Consider the following 15,143-nt stretch of genomic DNA (forward strand, 5'->3'; position numbering starts at 1 on the left):
TTAGACCTGATATATGTCCAGTCCTAAGTTTCCTAGAGTCTCTTTGAAGTACATATAGAAAAATTACTGACCACTGAGGACACTTTGGGAGCAGGGAAGCCCAGAATATTTACCATTATCCATGGCCAGAGACCAGCCCTGCACCTCATCCCTAGTCTGAAATCTGGAAATGCTGTGCACTTTCACTTGCATGGAGTTTACAGAATCCAACTGCAGCTCTGAGCTCTGAGCTGCAAATATTAAACCCGCTGCTTCTCCTGCTCATCTTGGTGCAGTGCAGATACAAACCAGACAAAACACAACAACCACATTTCTGTCAAATGCATGAAAATTCAATTAATGCTTGGATTGGAAGAGCAAAGAAGTTTTGAGCAGGGGGGTGGACAGGAATGCTCTTATGGTTCTGTGATTGTCAAACTGGCCATAAAGCACATACCAATGTATCAGTCAATAATAACAAAAAATATCAAATGCCTTTTGGGCCAGCCCCCAGAAACAAAATTTTTAAAATCTCTGTATCTCCTCTGCAAAATGGTAATTACAACCCTCACATCCTGCTCCCAGCCCAGAGAGCTGCAGGTTTTCTGGGCATACCTGCATCACTTCTGCTGTTGTCTGGCAGCAAGGCCTGACCCACATCTGAACTCATTCCGGTATTTCAGTAAATCTGCAGTTTCCCCTTAAGTCCAAAAGCCCTGGGTTAGGACACCCCTGCCCTGTGCAAAATAAACCAGTTCTCCCCATTTTCTTTTGTCATGGCTGGTCCTCCTCCAGTCCCTTAATTAATACATTAGTTAAAAATAGGAAGCGTGACAAGCCCCACCAGTGGCCTTTCCCTGTGTGCTCATGTGTCTCCATTCCTGGGGCTGACCCAGGGCACAGCTCTGCTCTCCTACATGTATTTTCCAGTGGAAGCATTTCTTCTTTCCTTCCTTGGGTTTATTCAGACTCCAAACCCCAAATTCATCAGAACTGTCACGGGCCATTTGCAGGATGGGAAGATATTGTGGGTCCAATCAGCGTGGGTGTCACAAACAATTATCCACTGTGGAATGATCCCAATTAGTAAACACCCTGCTAACAGGCCACCTCCCCAAGGACACTGATTGCCTGTGACAGTGTATTTTCAGGATGTCTGCTGGAAAACTACGACTCAAGCTTTTGTGGCCTGGCTCCTGGCAAATTCCTTGTTAACCCTACAAAAGAATCTACACATGAATAATTAAAAATAGATTGGAGTAGAAATTTAAATTACATTTAGCTTTGTCACCCAGCCCCCTTTATAACAAGACCTACTTCTCATCTGGAATAAAGTGGGAATTCTATTCCCTGTCTTGGCTTGTATGAGGCACTCTGTGTTTTGATGCTTTGCTCTAGGCTCTTGGATTTAAATAAAGATTTCAATATAAACACTCCCTTCCACTTTCTCCTTTCTTCTCTCCTTTTCCTTTGGTGCAAAATTCTCAAAGAGTTGCCTGAAGGACCAGCTCAGTGAGTGTTTGAAAGCCAGCTGCTTACTCCTTGCTTAACAAATGCAGCCTTCAACAACCTGATAGTTGTTTTCAGGGGATGAAATCACAAAGACAGGAACAAAATAAAGATACAAAACTAAGTATTTTCAAAAGTAACCTTCTGACCACCCAATTATCTCCTGGAATGGACTGGCTGTGATGCTAGGATGAGGTAGGAAGACAGATTGGTCCAGCCAGGCTGCCTCCCAGCCAGCCCTCTTGCTCCCAAGGAATGGGCTTTAGTGCCATACTCCACTTCCTTTCAAGTGTGCCAAGTCTTCCCACACTGCTCAGTGATACTCTCACACCTCAGAGGTTTTGGCAGGCTCCTGCACAGCCTCTCTCCTTCTCCTCTTGCCTGCAATAAGCAGGCTCCAGTCTTTAATGTGTGGGGGCAAGGAGATTTATTTAACTCGTCCCTCATGCTTTCAGCTCTGATTTCAAACCAGTTGATTGGTAATTTCTTGTCAGTAAATTCTACCCCAGCTGTATCTTCAGCAGGGATAAACTGCCAAATCTCTGTAATTTCCATGGAGCTGTGCCACTTTTCCCAGTCCCAGTGCAGCCCAATAGCCTGACTCCAGTTATCTTGCTGTCAGTCTGTCACACACACCCAAGGGCTCACTTTGCTGTCTCTCACACTAAAGCTTTAAGGGCTCCTCCTCCTTCCTAAAGAATTTTGCTTTCAGATGTTTCTCCCATATAGAAAAACTACTTTTCCTCCTCTAGCATTCCATCACTTTCCCACCAAAATGACCAAACTTCCTGTTTTCTGCCATGCTTCACCTACAAGGTACTCAGTAATGTTTGAAAAACATCGCACCTAAAACTGTCATTAAAATGCTCTTTACTGCTTTGCTAATGCACAGGAGGAGCCCTCAGTGAAATGGATGAATCAAAAACTTTCATCAGTCACATTGGTAGAAAATCTGCATGACCAGAGCCACGTATCATTTATCATTTCTACTAATCCCCACAACTGAGTTCCTATTCAAAACAAGCCAAACAACCTCGGAGGGAGGGCAAGATCTTGTAAGACCCCGTCTCAAATGCTCTACCAGGCTCCAACTGCAATATATCTAAGGCAATCCCTTTGTCCAGCACTTTGCATGATTGAGGGTGAAATTGCAAAACCATTCCCTCCCTGTCTCCCTCAGGCACAGCACCCTGTGGTTTGGAGCAATTTAAGTCTTAGTCCAAAAATTTGTCTCACTTTTCTCCCATCTTGGTGGTCCACACTAAATCCCAACTCTTTCTCCTTTGCTTTCTCACTCCTTTCTTCCTGACCCATTATGGTCCCAGCATCCAGAGCTTCACCATTCTTCTCTTCACCTCCAAACTGCAAAGTCACAGGGGCAAAATGTGAGAGAAGATCTCTGGTGTCACCAACTCAGTTCACAAAAACCTCAACACTGGCACTATTGCTGTCCTACCCACCACCCTCTTTCCAAAAGAGGTTAGGAAATACTCCAAATTCCTGTTTAAGAGACTGTTCAGCCCCCTGTAAAACTGCAAGAGGTGTGGACACTTGTGAATTTGGGAGAAAAAAGAAGGCTGGCTCCCTCCCAGGGGAAAGGCTTTACACATCAAGATGCAGACAGAGAATCTGGCCCTGCTTTAAAGAGGAGGGACACAGTTCTATTTCTAGCAGGGACATTGTGTGAGCAACTCACTCTGAAGCCAAAGGATTTTTGCCCTCAGATATCCAAGGGCAGAAACCAGGAGCCAGAGTCAGCCCTGGTGCCAGCTGATGGAACAAGCACCCTCCAGCTGTAGAAAAATAGCTCCCAACACTAGGATAAAGCTGGAGCCACTGGAAACGTCCTTGCAGACACAAACAGATTTATGACCCAAAAATTCAAGCAGAAATTATCATTGCAAGCACTGCTAATGCCAGGAGACATCCATTGCCTGCCTATCCATCCTGCTTGGCTCTCAGATCCCAGTGGTCCTCCCTAGGACAGCCACACAATCTGTGTGAAAGCACTTGGCTTCTGGGGATGCCATGAATTTTCTGCGTTCCCTACCCCACACACTCGCCAAGCAAGTCTTGATTTAGCTGCAGTAATCTCTGATGTCTGTTCCCACAAAGAGAACTGTTTATTTTATAGGACCTCAAATGGATGGGAATAAACTGCCTGCCTCTGCATCAGAACGAGGTCACTGACCCAATCTGCTGCCCAGAAAATGTGGGTGAATCCAGCCTGCCCCATCACCCTGGGCTTCCTTGTGTTGGGCTGAGAAATCCTGGCCTCTAAATGTGGCTTGGGAGAGGATGGGACACCAGGGAATCAATCACACCCTTGGAAGCACAGCAGGCCCTAAATGAGATCCAATATAAGCTACACAGCCAAAAGGGAATGATTTCACAGCTTGGCCAGCAGCAGCTTCCAGAGCTTTGGAGGAGCCCCAGCACGTGGGTCTAAGAGGGAAGTATCCACACATGAGCTGGAGGGGCTTGAGGCACCTCTCCTTGACAGTAAAAGGGCACTGACTCTGTGGTGCACTGCAGACCAGCTTGAGGAGCAGGAATGCTCTGGAGGAACTTTCAGACCAGGACACTTCCTAGCCAGAGGACTCTGATGAGTGTCTGAGTTGGTCTTGAAGTGTTTTGCCACAAATGGCCACTTGACACCACCACACATGCATAAACTGACAGGTTTTACAGGAGGGCTGGTGGCCCTTCCAAAGCCAGCAGCTTCCCAAAGCCCCACATCCAGCCAGCCAACAATTTGGCATGTGGCCACTGTGCCTTCAGCAGCAGCTCCCTGACCACACAATCCTGAGATCTTTGGGGCTCTGCTATGGGACTGTGGTCTCATTTCTATCCACTTAGCCAGAACACAAACAGAACTTTTGACCAGTTTTATGATCCTGCATCACAAAGGAGGCAGGTGACACCTGGCCCAGCATAAATCCTACCACTAACAAGGGAGTCTTCAGACCATCTTCCAGGATGGTCTGAAGCAGCAGAGAGAGCTGATACCAAACCAGCATGATCCCTCGTGTGGCTGCAGTGCTTTGGATCCACTACTAACACCCTAAAGACAGTTTTATGGTATCACTGTGTGAGGACTCTGTTTGAACTCCTCTGGTTTAAGCCTTGATTTAGGCTAATGCATAATTCATAATGGGGATGATAACAGATGGCAACTTGTGAAGCCGCAGGAACTCAATCAGTTGTGATCACATGACAACACCCTAAATAATTTAAATCACATCTTCCTGCCAGAGCTGCTCTGCTGGGGCCCTGTTACAGAGATGCTGAAGCCACACTGTGGGAATCATCTTGCAAGGCAGGATCTGTTACCAAATCTCCATGAAAGCAGGACACTCCCTGGTGTCCTCCTGCTCCTCTGCCCCAGATCCCAGCCATAAGGCCCTGGTCTCTCCTTCTCTGTATATTGCACATGTTTACAAAGATATTTGCAAAAGGTTGATTCAGACAAAAAGCATCACTTTAAAAAACAGCCTGTCTTCCACAGCATGGTTTCTAACTCCAAGAAAACTCTCCAGAGAAGTTTATCCTCAGAGCAGACACTCTCATGTCAGAATATCTATTTCTTCTTTAACTGCAGGAGGAAACTGCCTTTCCAACACATGGCCTAAACCTCAGTGACATGGAGACCCTTCAGTGTCTCTGCGAGAGCCAGGAGGCCCTGCCAGACACCTTGGCCACTTCAGGAAGCAACATGGGATGCTGGAAGCAGGGGGGCTTCTCTTAGGAGTTTCAGCACCTTCCTTTTCTTTCCATCAATTTCCAGGTGGCCACGTGCACATGAAGTCTGGGGCTTTGCAGGAAAGTTTCACTTCCACTGACTTGAAACAGTTTTTGAGTAAAAACACTCTTTAGGAAAGAAATGTTCTAGGAATAATCCAACATGCTCTGGATTACAGAAATGCTTCTACTGTCACAAGGGACAAAGCACTATAAAGAATATAAAACTTTAATGAATTATTATCATCATCTCAGCATACTTAGAGAAGACACACTGAGTTTGAGCCTTCTCTGGAATTCCAATCAATCATGATCAGCACAGTCAGTCCCAGCTGAAGCACTGGCTGCTCACCATAAGCATAATTAACAGAGACTGCAGCCTCCCTCCTCCTGACATATTGCTGGGGAATAGGGAACACTGCCTACACCACATCCATCCTCAAACATCACTTGACTGCCAGACCATTTTTACTCTTCCTTTCTAAAATCACCTTCCTTTTTTTTAAAACACTTCAAGTATAAAAGCACTCGTGAGCTGAAATTCTCCTAGAGTAATAGTTTTGGGCACTTTCTGAAGAGAACATCTCCCAAACAGAAAGGAAACTGACACCTAAAAACACTTCCCTGAGGTGCTTGAAGCCCTGTTGGTCTAAGCACAAGGCATGGAGTTCTTCAGCATGCTGGTTCTCACCAAAGCACAGCTATGGATTTTCTGTCTGGTGCAATATTTGCACTTGGCAAAGGTGTTTGGAGAAACACCACTACATAAAACAAAGCCCTGTGTGTACAAGATGGACCAGATTCTCAGGCGGACTAAAGTCTCAATTCAAGACAACTATGCCAAGTGACATGAGCAGAGACACAGAATTATATTTCCTCTAAACCCGTGTGTTAGCAGTGAAAATCAGAACAGTGGATGGTAACAACACCGTCCTGATTTTCAGGCAGTGATGCAAATCAGGAGATACCTCATTCCTTGGAGGATCCTAGAAAAAGGAACATCCTTTCCAAAATTATAATAATCCCCAAACTTCTTACAGACCAAGCAGTTTTACACTCAGAATGAGGCCCTGCAAAACATCACTGTGCTGCCTGGAGCAGGGACAATGCTCCATCACTTTGCTAGGTGACTCCAAAGGCCAAGAGTGGCTGCAGCCAGGAGCAGCCAGCACTGAGGCAGGTCCCAAGCAAAGTTCCAACCACATGTTTAACTGTAGAGACTCAAGAGAGGTTTTGTCCATTTGAGTTTGGACCACTCATGGTGGCAAAGTCCATTTTTGCCACCATGAGTGACCAGACAGGGCTCACAGTCTCTCCTCCATTTCCTTCTCCCCAAGGCTGCCTGTATGAGAGCCAGCACAGACAAACTGCTCTCCTGGAGTGGGATGCTCAGAGAAGCCTCTTCCCAGCAGCAGTGGATGCTGCCCTCCCTAAGTGACCTTCCCTGAGAGGAGCCACTTAACACACAAATTACCCAACCTGCTTTTCTCAGAAGGAAGAGAACCACAACACTCACATACCCACCTGCTCAGGCTCCTTAAGCAATGCCTCTTTCCATCTGAAAAAACAATCTGACACCCTTTTTTTATTACTATTTATTTCAAGCAAGCAAGGACATGTCAGTCTTATTGCACAAACCATTAAGGCACTAACTTCAAAAGCAATGAACCTTACACTTCATGCTCGTTACAGGGAATAGAATTATAGGAGTTTGGGGGGGTTTTTTTAACAGGGAGAACTGGAGTGATCTGAACCCAGACTGAACTTAATCTCCTAAACAGGCCCATACCCAAATCTCTCCTCTGAGTGCTTCCAAGCTTCAGGGCAGGTTGCGTCTGGGTTATGTCTCTTGGTCCCGGGCGTGCCAAGCGCTGCAGCTCCCAGCAGGTCCTTGACACACTCCCAGCAAATTGGTGACTTGGCTACCTGCCCCTGGGGACAGAGACAGAGCAAAGCACCACACACAGCAACACGGTGACCTTGGGCGATAAACCTGCCCGAGGAAAATGGATGGCGGGGGCTGCAGGGAACAGCTCCAGAGGGAGCAGAGCCAGGGCGAGGCGTGCCAAGGACAGACGGAGGGAGAGAGGCAGCCTGGGCTGGGAGTGCGGGATGGTGAAGCTGAGACCAACCTGACGGGGAAGCGATGCTTCCCTGCTGGGAAGGATCCATAGGCTATCCAAGAGTGTCCTCTGCTGGCAGGAGCCACAGCAGCCGCGGTGCAAGGGCTCCGACCGGGAACGCACCTTCCCTTATCTCCCAATCACGGCTCTGACTCATGGAAGTGAATAAACAACCGCTGCTCACTCATTTTGATCTTGCCCGCAGCTACAAGGTCAGGGCATGGGTTTGGTCGAGCTGAGGCGTGAGAACTGCGAATCAAATTGTCCGGACTTCCCCGAGGTCACCTGGGGGCTTGTCCAAGCTGGCAACCACAGCTGGAGCTGCACAAGCCCATCCACTGCAGGGAGGCTGCCACACGGTCCCTGACAGCAGCTAGCCCAGGCTGGCTTCAAATCCTGCCTGGTGGCACTGGGAAGGAGAAAAAAATATAAAAATAAAAAATGTAAAAATAATAATAAAATAAAATAAAATAAAATAAAATAAAATAAAATAAAATAAAATAAAATAAAATAAAATAAAATAAAAAATAAAATAAAGGAAAAGGAAAGGAAAAAAGAAGGAAAAGAAAAAGAAAAAGAAAAAGAAAAAGAAAAAGAAAAAGAAAAAGAAAAAGAAAAAGAAAAAGAAAAAGAAAAAGAAAAAGAAAAAGAAAAAGAAAAAGAAAAAAGAAAAAAAAGAAAAAGAACCCCCACTCCTCTTTGGATGTTTTTCCTTTTCATTACACTTTTAAATAGAAAGGTTCAAAGGCCTGTCCTCAGAAATTGTCAATCACTAGAAAGATACCAAGGGAGATTTGGAACAATCTGATTTCTGGTGGTCCACAGGCTGAGAATGCCAAGTGTAGGTTCTGGCTTAAGAAAACCTGCAGGCTGCCAGAGGAAAAGGCAGACTCCAGAAAGGGGCACGGGGTGTCTCTCCTGCTCACCAAACCCACATGCCAAGGGTGTTGCCAGTCTGGCTGCCCTGTGCTCCCCAGCACCATGGAGGCAAGTGCCACATGAGCCCTGTCAGCCAGCACAGGTTTTCACACCTAATTCTGTGGTTTAGCTCTCGCAGGACAACAAGAGTGGGTCAGGTAACCAGTCCTGTGTTAACCCAATGTCTCTCTGCATCTAGCAGCCCCCCAAGATTACCAGAAAACAAAATTAAGCACTTCAGGCCCATCTGTAAGAATTAGGCATAAATAATATGGGGTTTTGGGAAGAAATTGCCAAAGGCAAACAAGCTGAGACATATTTGAATGCCCTTTGCTCTGAACACTGTGTGCAGTCAGGCTTCTTTACATCTGGGGCTGGGAATGCCCTTCAAGGACAGGCACTCTCTGCTGTGTGGTGCTGTAGATCAGGAGTGATTATTGTTTTCCTTTAAAAAGCATAAGAAAGAGTTCCAGCCTGGCAGAGTGCTGAGCAGGCGTCCTGTGCCCCAGGACAGTGGGTTTCTAAACAGGGACATGCCAGGGCTGAGAGCACACAAAGCTTTCTCATGTGGGTAACTCTGCCCTGCTCTTCCCCTCTGCTCCCAAGGGAGAGCTCCCTGAGCCCTCCCTCAGCCTCCTCCAGCAGCTCAGGGATCCAGGCACTTTCTGGAGATGTGTATGGACTCCCCAGCAGCACCAAAATCCTGTGTAGGTGTTAAGGTTTTGACTTTGCCCAGAGTTTGCCACACTGTGGGCGTAATCCCTGGGGGCTTCCCAGAGCTGCAGGCTCACAGGGGGATTTGCAGCCCATGTTTGTGTGCACAGTGAGGGGACCTGACCCCAGGAGCAAGGCAGGTAAGAGAGATGAGATAGCTGGGATCGCAGTTTCATTATTTTTTATTTTTTTAGAACCAGCCCTATGTGGCTCTATGTGAATATGGAGATATCCATCAACCAGTGGCTGTTCTGACACACTGTGACCCAAGCACTCCCTGTTTCCAGCTCCTGCTCCTCCAAGTGTATGTGCTGTGAGTACATGCACTTCTAAGGCACAGAGAGTTTTCTCAGTGACAGTAATTCTTTTGATAAGAGACAAAACATAAGAACACATTCATACTGGGAAACAGCTGACTTTTCCTCCCCCTCACCTCCATCTTGCTGTAATGTGAAATTTCAGTAATCTAAAAAAGAGATAGAGAATGTTAATGAGGCTCTGCAGGCCATGAAAAAGGTTGAATACAATGTCAGACTCTGCCAGGACAACATAACCCACACAAGGGCAGGAAGAAGAACAACATGTAGCAGAAATGGAAAAATGTGGGACCATTACATCCCAGTTGTTAGAATACCTGTATGGACCAGTGCAGAGCTCAGCCTGACACTGGATCACAGCACCAGGGACAGGCTCTGAGTGAGCAAAACCTCAAAAGGGGTAAAGTCAGAGACGTCCCTTTCAAACAAGTCTCTGTTCCCAGATTGCTCCCACATCTCCATTACATCTGGAAGTACAAATTCTCTGAAAAGTCTATGTCAGAATTATGATTTTCTAACATTTACTTAAAACTCTCATTTACAAGCGAAGCCAGATGAAAATCTTCCATTGCATGCTCAAGAACCAGCCTAGTAGATTTCTGTGGTTTCTTACATCACTTTCTTGCATAGAACGATAAAATCACCCCTAAGCTATTTTTCTCACAGTTGATTTCACACAGTGCTGAAGCTTCTCTTAAATCTTGCCACGAACTCCTGGAGGGAATGTTGGAATCACCTACAAATTCTGCATGTCTGACCGAGTTTATAAATCACAGCACAAAGCAGGTTCCAGTGACCTTCCCTCAGCCCAGGGATGCTCAGGAAAGGCAGGTTCATAGCCCAGGGATGCTCAGGAAAGGCAGGTTCCCCGGGGATGCTCAGGAAAGGCAGGTTCCCAGCCCAGGGATGCTCAGGAAAGGCAGGCTCCCAGTCCAGGGATGCTCAGGAAAGGCAGGTTCATAGCCCAGGGATGCTCAGGAAAGGCAGGTTCCCAGCCCAGGGATGCTCAGGAAAGGCAGGTTCCCCAGCCCAGATCCACAGTCCATCCACGGCCAAAGGAGGGCAGTGTGTCCTGCAGATCCAGCCAGCAGCCCAGGAGCTCTCCAGGAGAGAATCTCATTTCCTGAGCACAGCCACACCACATTAACCTTCCTACAGCTGTTGGGATGCACCCGTGTCTGTGTGATCCCACCTGAGCCTTTTGGATATTGAGGTGCAGGCCTCAAAGATGGATAATTTCCCTCAATTACAGAAAATCACAGAATATTCTGAGTTGGAAGGGACGCACGAGGATCATCAAATTCTAGTTCCTGGGTTTACTAAAGTTTCACATCAAACTGATGTTAACAGGGAAACTTTGTAACAGGTATGAAAGCAATTTTTTTTCTGGAAATAACATTAATCAGCATCCTTAAGCTGAATGAAAGATATTTCCAAACAAGTTTATCAACATCACAAACATCACAAACAACACCTGGGAGTCAGGAAGAATAATCATGTTCCCACTCAGGACAGGCTGAGAAGCTTCTCTGTTATTAGTCACCAACAAGTCTTCCTCTGGAAAGGTAAAAGACAATCAGATGCACTAACAATCCTGCTCCATTAATCTTGCTCTTCAGGAAACTGCATGCTTTAAAAGGTGAGGTCATTTGCAGCTTGCAGGAGAGGAATAATGGAAGCAAATGGCTGTACCTGCTTTCAGAAGAATTTTTGAGAAGTACAGACACTAACTGCTGTGTGCCTGTGACTGGACTGCTCCAGGAAAAGGGCCATTCCCTCCTGAAAACCAGGCTGAAAGTGCTCCAGAAAGGAAAAGCAGAAGCGAGTGAAGGCTAAAGCTGGAAGCAGCCCAGAAGAGAGCTGAGTGCACTTGCTGTATAGAAGAGCAGAGAACAGGAGAGGGGGCTGTGCAGCAGGAAAAGTGCTTCTCTCTGCCCTGAAGATGGGCGATCACGCTGGAACGGACAGAATTAGTGTGGAAACAACATGCTGCTTCTCCATTTCCTCACCTGCCCCCAGAAGTCCCCCCAGTCCCATAGGAAACCCTGAGACTCCCAAGTGGTGGATTATTTCCAGCTCTGCCCCTAACCTCCTTTGCAGTACTGGACAGATTCTCCCCTCCTGGTGAGGATTACTCTTAAATCACAGCACAAGCTAGAGATGTGGAATCTCTCTGCACATTTATAAATAGCTCACCTACACATTTCACAGGAGGGCAAATGCCAATAAGCAGCTTTAATGGCAGCCCAGACAATGACAATGGCGGCAGCAAAAACACTGCCACCTTTCTCCAGCATGACCTTTCTTCCCACATCCATCACATTAATAGGGACAATTAAAATCTGGGAGAAGCCCCAGGACACTGACAATTAGTGACTGTAGGCCAGGCCTGAAATATAGTCAAGGATCAGTAATCACAAGTCTGTGAAACAGGCTGGGCAAGTCATGAACTGAGCACACAAATGACACCTCAGGTCCTCGCCTCATGCTCCCCACACACCTGGACCACATCTCACACATTTTCTGGCCCTTCTCCTGCCCGTGCAGCAGGCACAGCTTCTCACTTGCCAAACAGTTTGGCACAGCTCACAGCACGGTGGGGAGGAGAGGTTTCAAGGCACAAACAGAACAAGCCCGGCCTGGGCAGTGGAAGGAGAGGATTCATCACTTAAGTCACACCAGGACCAGCGCGCCACGGGCAGGACTCCAGCGCTTGGGACGTGCTGCAGATCAGGGCTGGGCCGCTTGGCTGGACCCCCTGAGCAGAAAAACACAGAGCCACAGCCACAGCCTTCCCTGTGCATGAGCTAGTGCAGCCAACACTCCTGTCTGTCCATCTGTCTGTCTGTCCTCCACCCCACCGCACAGCCAAGGCCCCCCCACCCCTGAGTGCAGAGTTGGATCACTGATCTGCAACCACATCAGCATGAACTGGCTGCTCAGAAGGCTCTCTGAGGAATGTGCTTGTTATGCTGGGGTTTCTGCCCCAAATCCTACGAGCCAGCAAGGTCATCTGATAAGCACCATCTCCAGCAGAACCAGCTCAGGTGCAGCTACTGGTTTCTTCCACAATTAATATGAATTTAGCTGATTTTAAGCAAATACATTTTAAATTATTCTGTGTCTCTGCCTTTGCCTATTTGCCACTCTATTTAAAAAAAAAATCAACTGTAAAACACAGAAAGCTCTTTCAGTCCTTCAGCACACAGAGCACCTTTCTTTCCACTTGGGTCTCTAGCTTTGACAGAATCAGCCTCAAATTAAACTAGATCCAGCCTGGCCAGCAAAAAGGGACTTCTGCTGGAAGACAGGATTCAGGAGTGCTCAGTAGGATTTACAGACTGGTCAGAGCCCACAGCACCAGGTGCTGTAAGGATGAAGTAAACAGCCTCTGCTCCATAGGTTTTTAAAAGCAGCAGCTAAATGCAGCAGGGAGAAGCAAGGGAATAATTAACCATATCATTACACTGCCATGTAGTGTCTGATGGAAATTGCCATCTTGAAGCAAAGTGATTTCCACCATGATTGTTTGCGGGCTGAGGGTAGTAAGAGTTTCAGAGTTTTATTTCACGCTTTCAAGAAAAAGCCTGGATGTACTTGTGAGAGCAGCGTGCAGGCAGCAGAGATTGCAGCATTTGGGGAGTGCTGATGGCCCTGCATGGTGTAATGAAGCATTAAAAAAAACAAGAAAAGTTGTTGCTGCAGTTCGGGAACAGATCAAAGGCCGGGAGCACCCCAGGAGTGAAAGGAGTAGCTGATAACAGGGTACAGTAACAGGGCTGGTACTTGGGTGCGACTCAGCCCCGGAGCACCTTGCTGGTGCAGATAGCGAGCCTGGGAATGAGTCACTGACACATCAAATGCCTTGTAAATGGGACAACAGGGCTGGGCGTGCCAGCAGGCAGATGAGGCAGGAGAAATCCAACGCTTTAGGCTCTCACAGCCTCGAAGAACCTCTTCGTGCTTCTGAAAAATTAAGCCTTGTGATGGAACCAAAAATATTCAGGTTTGATGCAAGTCCCACCTGCAGGTCCTGAAGCTCTGTGCTGAGGCCTCTGGCTGGCGCGGGGCAGCTGCTGCCTCCCACCCAGAGCTGAGTTCCAGCTGCCCTTCGGCCAGCACTTCATAATCTGCATGAAACGTCAGAATCTGCCTGGATGAGAAATGGAGAAATCCTGTGAAAATGCACCCGAAGCAATGGTAACGTTAAAAACATTCCAGAAGGGAAAGAGGTTCTTCCATCGCAGCCCCTCTGCCTAAATACCTCCAGATTTTTAGTCAGGATAATGGTTTTCACCTCTCTCACCTCCGAACTCCTGCTGATGCCAAGCAGCTGCAGTGTTCTAGTACAAAACCCTGGCAGCAGGAGCACAACTTTGGGTTTCCAAATCACTGAGGGCAAACAAGGAGGTATTTTGATCAGAAGTGCCCTTTAACAGCAGGAGAGGGCTAGGGACCAGCCTTTAATATCAATCTTTTTTTTGGTGCTGATTTAAGCCCAGCACCACACAGGCCCATACTGTTGTGGAATGGAGTAAAATAAAAAAAAAAAAAAGGCACCAGATCTGTAAAATGGTTTCCATTTGGTGATTCTCTTCCTCAGATTCCTTCCAACCTATTATGTTTTTCACTAATTAGAGCTTTAAAAAAAAAAATGCTGCAGCTTCACAGACTTGTTTCTCAAGCTTCAGTGCAGAATTTAAACAATGAGAAACTGAAGAAGCAGGTCTTGCTTTAAAGGCCAGCACCTAATTCAGAAGGAATCTGCAGAGGGCAAGAAACCAGCAAGGAGTTCCCTTTTGCTCTATTACATTGCACCATGTTCCAGTGCACACCAGGAAACTCCAACTGCTTTTGTCCCTGGCTATCAGATAACCACACACACACCACGTGTCACTACAGGCTCTGTCACCACACCACACACCCTTAGCCACACTGAGGGAGACTTTGAGTCTATCCCATCGCAGTTGGATTTGCTGTGCTGTTTTCTAGCTGCCTAAACAGTCTCCATGCTGTTCCCCACCACAGTAAATGTGTGTTTACAGTGATTTCCTGCTCCTATTCACAGCTTTACTGATTATAGGACTGCAAAGTCTGTAAGTGTTGGGCTGGTATCACAACAGCCAGGACATTCACAGTGTCACAGGTCCCCTGTAGCAGTGTGTTAACCTCATTGGCTCTGTGACAGCATTGAGGGATCCCTCCAAGGGGACCAGCAAGCGAGGCTGGGACAACTCGAGCACAAAACAAAAGCACCCAAAAGCCACCCTGTAAAACTATGTGGTGCCTCACAGACTTGTTGGAAACAAGAAGTTTCCATTTCAGACTGTTTCACTTCTAAAATGTCACTGCCTGAGCTCGTCCCTGCACAAACAGGGCTCTACACTCAACTATTATGTCAAGTTTCCTCAGCTAACTTGGCTGCAGGAGAGAGTGAGCATTCAAGTGCCTGCCCCTGGGTGGGTCTCTCAGGGTGCTGCTGCAGCTTGACGCTGAATATCCTGTTTGTATCATTTCTCCCCTTCACCAGCAGCTCAGCCAGAGCCTCTCCAGCATCAGAAACACTTCTGTCCTTGCAGTCCATCTGTAACTGAGCTCACGTGTCAACACATCATTTATCTAAAATGACGGTAAAGAGCTGTAACCAATACAAGGAGAGAAATGATCTTTTAAAGAAGTGATTTTACCTACAACCACACACATTAAAAATGGATTAGTCATAACTGCAGGTTTTTTTCAGGGCTCTGTTCCAAATCTGACTCTATTGAATGGCTTCACTCTGCACTTCTGCATCTGAGTACTTCCAGCTTGTTTTGAAGTTCAGCCTTAGATTTCATTTCCC

This window comes from Molothrus aeneus, chromosome 9 (genome assembly GCF_037042795.1).
Source record: "Molothrus aeneus isolate 106 chromosome 9, BPBGC_Maene_1.0, whole genome shotgun sequence".
Classification (NCBI taxonomy): domain Eukaryota; kingdom Metazoa; phylum Chordata; class Aves; order Passeriformes; family Icteridae; genus Molothrus; species Molothrus aeneus.